The sequence below is a fragment of the Kogia breviceps genome, chromosome 4 (assembly GCF_026419965.1).
Source record: "Kogia breviceps isolate mKogBre1 chromosome 4, mKogBre1 haplotype 1, whole genome shotgun sequence".
Classification (NCBI taxonomy): domain Eukaryota; kingdom Metazoa; phylum Chordata; class Mammalia; order Artiodactyla; family Physeteridae; genus Kogia; species Kogia breviceps.
The window spans coordinates 78811871-78822311 of NC_081313.1; the positions used below are offsets into that span (position 1 = coordinate 78811871).

At 31.0% G+C, this 10441-nt stretch overlaps 1 non-coding gene across 1 annotated transcript; it reads right to left on the bottom strand.

Annotated features, from left to right (window-relative positions):
* Positions 1–6664: 6664 nt before the first annotated feature.
* LOC131756447 (U6 spliceosomal RNA) lies at positions 6665–6768 on the bottom strand. Its single transcript, XR_009335630.1, has one exon. It is a non-coding gene; the product is annotated as a U6 spliceosomal RNA (small nuclear RNA).
* Positions 6769–10441: the final 3673 nt, after the last annotated feature.

Genomic DNA, 10441 nt, shown 5'->3' on the forward strand with positions numbered 1-10441 from the left:
ATTATTTCATTAAAATAGATGAAGTCAGAAGGTCAGGGCAACCATGATGCTTTTACTTGTGTTTGGATGGTCGAGCAACCTGATAAGGGCTGGTTTTGAATTTATACTGTGATGACACTGAAGTATGCAATCATATTAACCCTATTTATGACAGTAAATCACAACATAGAGTGTAAATTTGCCAAATATATTAAAATAAGCCATAGAAATTATTTCCTGCCTGCTTGAATCTGATTAACTTACTTGTATGTACACATGTACCACCCAGGCATAGAGCTTATCCTTACTTTATGAGAAATATGGTTCCATCTGGAACAATGGTATTTCCCATCAAAATTTGAATTATTTTGGTAACATAATTTATTATTTTGTTTGACTTTGAGAAGTAAGTGATAAACACACCGATTTCAAAATAGTTAAGGCCAATGATCTTTTGTCTACCTTAATTTGATTGTGATTGTGAATTTAGCACACCAAGTGATACATGTTAACATTTAAAATTATTTTGGATTTACTTTGATGTTCTTTTTGTAATGATCATAAGGTGCTTTTGAACAAAGTTAACTACCTACTATATTCTTTTTTTGTAGTTTGTTCTGGAGACATTTTATTTTTAATTAAATTTGTCTTAATCTACATGAAAATACACATATCTTATTATGTAGTATCAACTACATTAGAATGAATGTTGCCAATTAGACAATCAATAGTAATACAAAATTTTGTGCCAAGAAAAAAGAAACAAAAAGTAAACCTTGCCTTTGCTATAGAGTTACAAAGGAGTCATTGTTTTACTTTAGCACCAAAATCTCCATCCAAAAGAATAAAGCATATTAGAATGAAAAAAAAAAAAAAAGGGATAATGAGATAGAAAGACCTGTATATTGGAGTATTATAGGTAAAGCTTTGTTTAGGAAAAAAAAAAGATACAAGAAAGAGATAAAATTGAGGGATTTTTAGAGAATATTTATTTTTGTTTCTTTTGAAAAGTAATACGTCCATAAGAAATAATTAAAACAGTAACAAAATGAAAAAATTAAAAGCAAGTCATCTTCCCACAGCTGGCCTCAGTCTACCAGACTCTCTCCTAGAGGTAATCCTTGCAACAGTTTGAGTATATCATTCTAGAAATGTTTTACACAAATGCAAGCAAGTAAATATACACCTATGTTTAATTTAAACATAGATGCACACTTGCATTAGAGACAATGTTTTGTACTCTGTTATGTATTCATACATCTTGGATATAGTTCCAATCCTGCACTTAGAAATATACTTCATTCTTTTTGTTTTGCTTTGTTTAATTTTATTTGTCTGAGCAGGTAGTAGAGGCAATGTCACAAAATTCAAAACTCAAAAAAAAATTATAAAGCTGAAAGTTAGTTGCCTGTCCTCCAGCCACTGAGTCCTATTGATTAGCAACAACCATGTGACATTTTCCAGAGATTTCCAGATATTCCATTTAGTTACAGACATATAACACTTCCCCCACCACACACACACTCAGGTTGTATAATATACAAATTGATCTGCAAATAGAGTCAATTGTTGAGACATGGATGGATCTAGAGACTGTCATACGGAGTGAAGTAAGTCAGAAATAGAAAAACAAATAACGTATATTAACACATATATGTGGAACCTAGAAAAATGGTACAGATGAACCGGTTTGCAGGGCAGAAGTTGAGACACAGATGCAGAGAACAAACATATGGACACTAAGGGGGGAAATCCGTGGGCGTGTGTGTGTGAGAGTGATGAATTGTGAGATTGAGATTGACATGTATACACTGATGTGTATAAAACTGATGACTAATAAGAACCTACTGTATAAAAAAATAGAGAAAACCTATTTATTAGGTTTATAGACATGTGTGCAATTAAAAAAAAACAAAACACTACTGTTACCTTTAAAAAAAAATAGACCGTACATTTTCCTGTAAGCACAGCTTTAGTCACTTCCAAGTTTTGGTATGTAATATTTTTATTATCATTCAGTTCAAATTATTTTCTAACTCCAATTGTGATTTGTTTTTTGGGGGGTTGCTTAGAAGTAGTGTATTTCATAACTTCTAGTTACTTTTTTGTTACTGATTTGTAGCTTAACTACAATTCAAAAAACACACTGTATAATTTTAATACTTTGAAATTTGTTAAAATTTGCCTTATAGCACAATATGGTCAGTTTTAAAAATGTTCCAAGTGTGCTTGAAAATAATTTGTAATTTAAAGTTTTGGAGTATAGTGACTATATATCTGCTTGTTGGGAAAAAAAAAAGAAGTAAAATAAAACAAGTTGTCTTGGAGATGATCAATTTCAGCATGAATAGAGCTGCTTAATATTTTTTTATAGCTACATGATATTAATCATCTTTATCATAATTATTTACTCAGTCCTCTTTGATGAAAATTATTTCCCATATTTTATTATTATACACAAGGCTACAGTGCATGCTTTAAAATATACAACAGATGTAATGATCTATATGGGAGTAGAATCTAAAAAAGGGATATATGTATATGTATAACTGATTCACTTTGCTGTACAGCAGAAACTAACACAACATTGTAAATCAACTATACTCCAATAAAAATTAATTATAAAAAGTAAAAAATAAAATATACAACAGAGTATATATAAGAGTATATATTGATATACTCCTAGAAATTGAATTGATGGAACAAAGGCATATGCAAGTAAAGCTTTAGTAGATGATATCAAATTGTTCTCCACAGTTGCTGTACAAATTTGCATTTCTACCAGAAAACTGCAAGGGTACTTTTTTCCCACACTTTTTACAACATAATTTTTTTTATTGCTTCTTTTCTTACCTAATTGACTTTTTAAGTGTTACCTCATTGTGGCTTTATTTTTTATTTCCCTTTTTTATAAGTGAGTTTGACTATCTTTTCATATTTTTAGGCTAATTGCTTTTCCATTTCTGTGAACTCTCTTCTTATGCTTTTCCCACTTTTCTATTGGGCAATTCGTCTTTTTCTTACTGATTTGGTGGAAGTATTATATACTGAGGTAATTTACTGAGTGTCTATGATATAGCTCTGTATGTTTCTTCCAAGTGTGTCATGTTTCTTTTCACTTTGCTTATCTTTTTTCCAGCCACACATTTTTTTTAATGCACTAAATCTACTAATCTTTATTTTATGGCTTCTGTTTGGGGTTTGGGTTTGGGTTTTAATAATCTGAACTTTAACTTGTAATCAAGTGTGATATAGGAATCCATTTTTTTCCCCCAGATAGCCAGCCAGTGGACCCCAAACCATTTTCAGAATGATTAATTTTTAATACTATAAATTTGAAATGTCAGTTTTATCATATTCTAAAATGTATAGAGTACATAAGAGTACATAAGATGTATAGAGTATTATCTCTGGATTTCTATTTTATTCCTTTGAAATTTTAGTCCTTCCATGAACCAATACCACATTTATTTATTCAGACTGAAAAATATTTAATATCTGGTAAAGCTAGACCCTTATTGCCTTGTCACATTTTCTTGGCTCTTCTAGTATGTATATTTTTCCAGAACTACTTTTGAATTGACCCTCTAGTTAAAAAAATAAAAAGTCATATAAAGATTAATATATAAATAATAGATTCTGATATTTGGGGGTATTGAATTACATTTATTGATTAACTCATGAAGCATTGACAATTTTCTGACTTTGAGTGTTCCTATCCAAGAATAAGGTATGTCTTTTATTATTTTATCTGAATTTATGTTTTGCAGTCATTTTAGACAGTTTTTAATCATTTTCTGTTGATTTTTATGTATTTGCAAATCTTAAATGTCACATTATTAGATTCTTTATTTTTTATAATGTATATTCTAATTGTTATTTGTAATAGTATCTATTGTTATTATTAGTGGTAGTACTAGGTGTAATAATAATAATATTGATTTTCTTGGTTTATCTAAGAAATCTGATAGTATTTGCAAGTCATTGTAATCTTTATCCTTGCATGTTTCCTGTTGTCCTTTCATATATATGATTGTATATTTATATACATAAATAAAGATATGTATTATGTATATAAAATATTTGTATGTCTATATATTTCCTTTGTCTTAATAACTGATTAAAAGGGACTTCAAAACATTTCTTTTATGATTGTTTATGTTGGGTGTTATTAATTTCTACTTTAATTGAATTATGCTCAGAGGATATTGTTTGTATTATTTTTATTTTGAAATTTATGGAGAGTTTTGTGAGGCTTACTATATGGCTATTTTTACAGATGATCTTGGGGAAGCTGAAAAGTAGGTATATTCTCAGTTTTCAGATTTAACTTACTGAGTATACTGTTTGGGCATTTACATATTTCTTAATTTTGTTCATATGATCTGTCACATACTGAGAAAATACTTCTTTTTCTTAAATTTCTTTTTAAATTTCTTGATGTTTTTGTGTAAGAATATTTATGCTATGTAATTTGGTGCATAGATATTTTTAAATTCTAGAACTGACTACTTATGGTACTCTTTAGCAATAGGAACTACCTTTTTTTTTTTGGTCTCTTTTTTTCCTACTTCAAGCTTTTTAAACATTGTAATTATCTTATGTGACTGTTCATATTTTTATTTTTATCAACTTTACATCATGTTTATACATACTGTGTGATGCACTCTGAGAATTTTTTACATTTTAAAGCATTTTTCTCTATTTACACTTAATGATATAAGTATTTCTAGTCCCAGAAACATATTTTATGTAGTACCTTCTGAGTGTATTGCTTCTTTTTGAGTCTTTCATTCCAAGGAACATATTTTTGTCTCCAGGTTATTTTATTTTATTTTTATTGAAGTATAGTTGATTTACAATGTTATGCTAATTTCTGCTGTACAGCAAAATGACTCAGTTATACACATATATACATTCTTTTAAAAAATTCTTTTCCATTATGGTTTACCCCAGGAGACTGGATATAGTTCCCTGTGAGATACAGTAGGACCTTGTTGTTTATCTATTCTAAGTGTAATAGTTTGCATCTAATAACCACAAACTCCCAGTCCATCCCCTCTCCCTCCCCACCTCCCCCGTGGCAACAAGTCTGTTCTCTATGTCTGTGAGTCTGTTTCTATTTTGTAGATAGGTTCATTTGTGTCATATTTTAGATTCTACATACAAGTGAAATCATATGGTATTTGTCTTTCTCTTCCTGACTTTCTTCACTTAGTATGATAGTCTCTAGTTGCAGCCATGTTGCCGCAAATGGCATTATTTCATTCTTTTTCGTGGCTGAATAGTATTCCATTGTATATATGTATCACATCTTCTTTATCCATTCATCTTTAGATGGACATTTAGGTTGTTTCCATGTCTTGGCTATTGTGAATAGTGCTTCTATGAACATAGGGGTGCCTATATATAGTTTTGTCTGAGTATATGCCCAGGAGTGAGATTGCTGAATTGTATGGTAGTTCTATTTTTCATTTTCTGAGGAACCTCCATACTGTTTTCCATAGTGGCTGTACCAACTTACATTCCCACCAACAGTGTAGGAGGGTTCCCTTTTCTCCACACCTTTTCCAGCATTTGTTATTTGTAGTCTTTTTAATTGTGGCCATTCTGACCAGTGTGAGGTGGTACCTTATTGTAGCTTTGATTTGCATTTCTCTAATAATTAGTGATGTTGAACGTCTTCTCATGTGCCTACTGGCCATCTGTATGTCTTCTTTGGAGAAATGTCTATTACGGTCTTCTGCCCATTTTTCAGTTGGGTTATTTGTATTTTGTTGTTGTTGTTGAGTTGTATGAGCTACTTGTGTATTTTGGAGATTAAACACTTGTCTGTTGCATCATTTGCAAATATTTTCTCCCATTCTGTAGGTTGTCTTTTCTTTTTTTTATGGTTTCCTTTGCTGTACAAAAGCTTGTAAGTTCCATTAGGTCCCATTTGTTTATTTTTGTTTTTATTTCTATTGCCTTGGGAGACTGACCTAAGAAAACACTGGTACAATTTATGTCAGGAATTCTAGGTTATTTTATATTTCTCCAGAGATTTTGTTCTAATGATTACTTTTATAATTATATCTTTATGTCACTGCAACTCAAAGGGTAGCCTGTGAACTAGTGCTGCTCTGCAAATGGTGGCTTAATGATTCATACAGAGATGAGTACAGAAATTGTGAATATGCCTTTAGAAACTCATAGGAATTGACGATGCAACATCCAAGCCTGTGATCAGTTAACAAGCATTAGTGAGCAGGATTGTACAGACCAGTTTTGATGTTATTGTGCCCATGTGATGAGTCAGAGTAGCCGGACATGCATACTAGTTGAGCTCACTAAGACTGTGCTTCAGTGTGTAGTATCTTAAGTTTAATTTGTCATGGGTGTATAAATAAAATGAGTAAAAATGTAAGGATTATCAACAAAAGTTAGAAAGTTAAAACAGAATTTCTCCATATATTATTGCATATTCCATAATTTAACAATTGCCATATGAAATAGGAGATAAAGGTATCATAAAACCCCTTATACACTTGAATTTTATTTGCAATCAAAAGTCTTGATAGGTAATTCGTGTAACCATTTTTATTATTGATAGATAATTTAAATTAATTTAAATTTAACTTTTTAAAAAAATGTCTTTATGGAGTATAATTGCTTTACGGTGGTGTGTTAGTTTCTGCTTTATAACAAAAATATGGAATGCTTCACAACTTTGCAGGTCATCCTTGCGCAGGGGCCATGCTAATCTCTGTATTGTTCCAATTTTAGTGTATGTACTGCCGAAGCGAGCACTAAATTTAACTTTTACATTATAAAGTAAATAGTTGGACTGACTACTGTTGAAGAATTGAAGATAGAGTTTAAAAATAAATAATAAATTTATGAAGATTATTTTAAATTCAGTTTAAAATTATAAAAATGAAAGTTTTAAAGTATGAGGTAACATCTTTCTTATTTTAGAAAGAAAGTAAAAATAAATATTCTGAGCTTCTCACTGTGGCTTTAAAATATCTTCTTTCCTTCTAGTCAGTATAACTTTTAAGACTGGCTTTTGCTACCATGAGTGCTAATAAAGTAAAACATAAAAACAGTTTAGGTTGCACAACCCATTTTTAGTAGCATTATTGTCGACCCAATCAAGATGAGTTAAAAAACAAGAAGCACATGCATTTGTCATGTTAAAATTTTTTAATATTGAAAAATAGTGTTTATTAAAGTGTCCATTTAATATAAGTAATAACAATATGGGGAATCACTCTAAAAATCAGGGTGTAATAGCAACTCTCTGTATTAATTATATGCATATAGTCAATAAACAATGTATATAATTGTGTCATTTTCCTATTTTTGTTTATATTTTTAGACTATTAAAATGTAGTTTCATGTCTTTTGAATCTAACAATATGAAAGGAGGTTGCATTTTGTAGATCTCTTTTTTCATGGTAGTTCATTTTTGTAATTGAGATATAATATCCATAACATACATTTCACGTACTATAAACGTCCTGCTCAATAATTTTTCAGTAAATGTATGCAGTTTTGCAACCATGACCACAATCCAGTTCTAGAACACTTCGATGATCCAGAAAGTTCCCTTGTGCCCCTTTGCAGTGACTCTATGTTCCCATTCCCAGCTCCAGGCGGGCACTGTTCTGGTTTCCTTCTTTATAGTTTTGTCTTCCCTAGGCATTTCATGTAAATGGAATCATACAATATGAAGTCTTTTGTATCTGGCTTCTTCTGTTTAGCGCAGTGCTTTTGAGTGGCTTAAAAACTGTCAGAAGTAAAAACAACAACAAAACATGGAGTCAGACTCCTCATTATACCCTGTCACACTGATAGAGTGCTTCCTGTAAATATGGCTTAACTGTGTCCTTCCATGTGGAACACCTCCTTTCCAGACATGCACAGTGTTTGCTAGACAGATTGTACAGCCTTCAGGCTCACTCTACTTTTATTGTTCCACATGGATCACTGGTGATTTTGTGTCTTGTTATATACCATTATCCACTAAGTAAATCTGCCAGAGTATACATAGATCTGCATCAGTCGGCTTTCTCTCTCCACACCCTCCCACACCCCTTTTCATCTTCACTGTTTATCAGCCTTTCTTCTCTTAATGGTTCATTGTGGATGAACCGGCCTTGATGATTTCAGTTGACAGTGACAACATAAAAGCTAAACAACCTCACTCACATACTCTATTCTGCAACATTAGAAAAATTACTGACAGCCTAGTATACATCCCTGCATGAACTTCTCTTCCCCATTATCGCTGTATGGAGAATGACTTAGTGAAGTCATATGAATAAACAAGAAATAGATAAAGGTGGCTTGGACTAAGGTGGTAGCAATGGAGTTATTGAAAAGACACTAAATATGAGGCATTTTATTGGTTATTATTTGTTGATACTGAGTGCTTTACTTTAGCCCACTTAATTCATATGACTATGGAACAGTTCTTTCTAACCTCAACTTTCAGATGAACAAACTGAATCTCAGAGAAACTAGGAAACTTTGCCAAGATAATTTAATAAAAGCTTGAGCTGAATTTTGACCTCCAACCAGTCTGGCTATAACTTTTGTTCTCTTTCGTGTTTGTTTGAAATCTCAAAAGCTCATTATCTAAAACAAAACAGAACAAACAAAATACCTGTGTCATGGAGGAGGGAGATGTAAACACAGATCATCCATGTCAATCCAGTATAAACATTGAATCATTTTAGTGTGTATTTCTAGACAATATTTTTGCTTTTTGTTTTTTCTGGTGTGTAAATAAGTGTCTTTTCTCTCACATCAGTTTTATAACCTCAATTTTGTACCCAAAGTTTTAAATATAAGCAATTTCCTATCTCATTAAAGATTTGTAGAGCTCAAAGCAATAGTATGAAAAAAATCCTTGAAATGAAAAGACAACTAAATCTGCATATCAGAAAGCAAAACTAAATTCCAAGAAATGTTGATTCAGAAAAAAATCATCAAAAATTCTGATATATTCCATGAACATTATTATAATTCAAGTAAAAACAAAGGATTCTTCAAGCAAAAAATCTAGAACCCTGTGAAAAGGAAAAATGTTCAGTTGGCTTTAGATTTTTAAGCAGAAATACCCAGTGGCATAAGACAATTAGGATATGTTTGAATGAAAATATAACTCACAGAATAAAATTATTTTAAGCCAGTGTATCATTCAAGTTCAGAAACAACTGATAAACATTCTTAATCCTGAAAGACTCATGTAATGCACTCATGACTTCCTTTTGAAGAAAGTTGAGATGAGAGATGAATTTAAATAAAGAACTCAGTAATGACATCTAAGAAGGAGGACTAGTAGTGAACATTAAATTTACTTAAGTCTAAACAGCTATGGGGAAATTCATTACAAAATAGAATGGAAATGCAATAAAGCTTGACATTTGTGAGGCTAATTAAAAATTTGAGATGGGGAAAATTTTTGATAACTGTGAGAATGTCAATTAATAATTCATAAATATATACTGTCTACATTTGAAATATGTAATATGAAGACATGATTTAATCCTCTTAATTTTTAAACTATTCTAAATAGAGATTTTACTTTTAGGAGATAATATTCTTATGGAGTTTAGCATTTCCTTCAATTTTACTTCAAAATATTTCTTTCTGCTCAATTCAAATGCAGTTATAATGTTTTAATTTTAAAATAACTTATATAATGTGACCCCATTATTTATAAAATTATTTCTGTCTTTGTACTTATTTATCTATTGATATACATACTCCTCCAGAATATTAATAATTGTGTGTGTGAATAATTCATTTTGGATGATTTGAAAAATGTCTTTGGAATTCTGTATATAGACTGACTTTTTGTAATGAGTTGTGTTATCTGCCCAAAATGTTATTATTTTGTTAGAACAGGTATTAAAAGTTAAAACTGAAAACAGAATCTTTAGTTAATGTACAGTTACCTTCAAAAGAATGAACCATGTTTTATTTAACCATTAGGCTATGGAAACCAATTTATGTTATTTCTATTTTTTATGTGTTTATTCATTTATTGAAGAATTATTTCAGTATAGTTTCAGAAATAGTCATTATAGTAGTTGGCAATTGTCAGAGTAATGCTGTATAACAATTTACCCCTAAACTGACCGATTTAAAATCAAATCATTATTTTTTTTCATGCACAGCCTCTGGGTTGGCTTTGACTGTGCTGAACTTGACCGCAGGATGCAGATTGGAGGCAGTTTGGCTCCAAACATTTCTCATTCTCTGGCTATCCAGTTCACATTCTTCTCATAGCAAAAGCAAAAGAGCAATAGCAAGACGGCAAGAAGAACCACTAGTGCTTCTTAAGGTCTTGGCTCAGGCTAGCGTGTATTCCATTAGTTAAAGAACTCACGTGACCAATCTCAACATCAGTATAGCAGGGAAATATACTCTGCATCAAGGGGGATGATAATAAATATTTGTTGAAAAATAA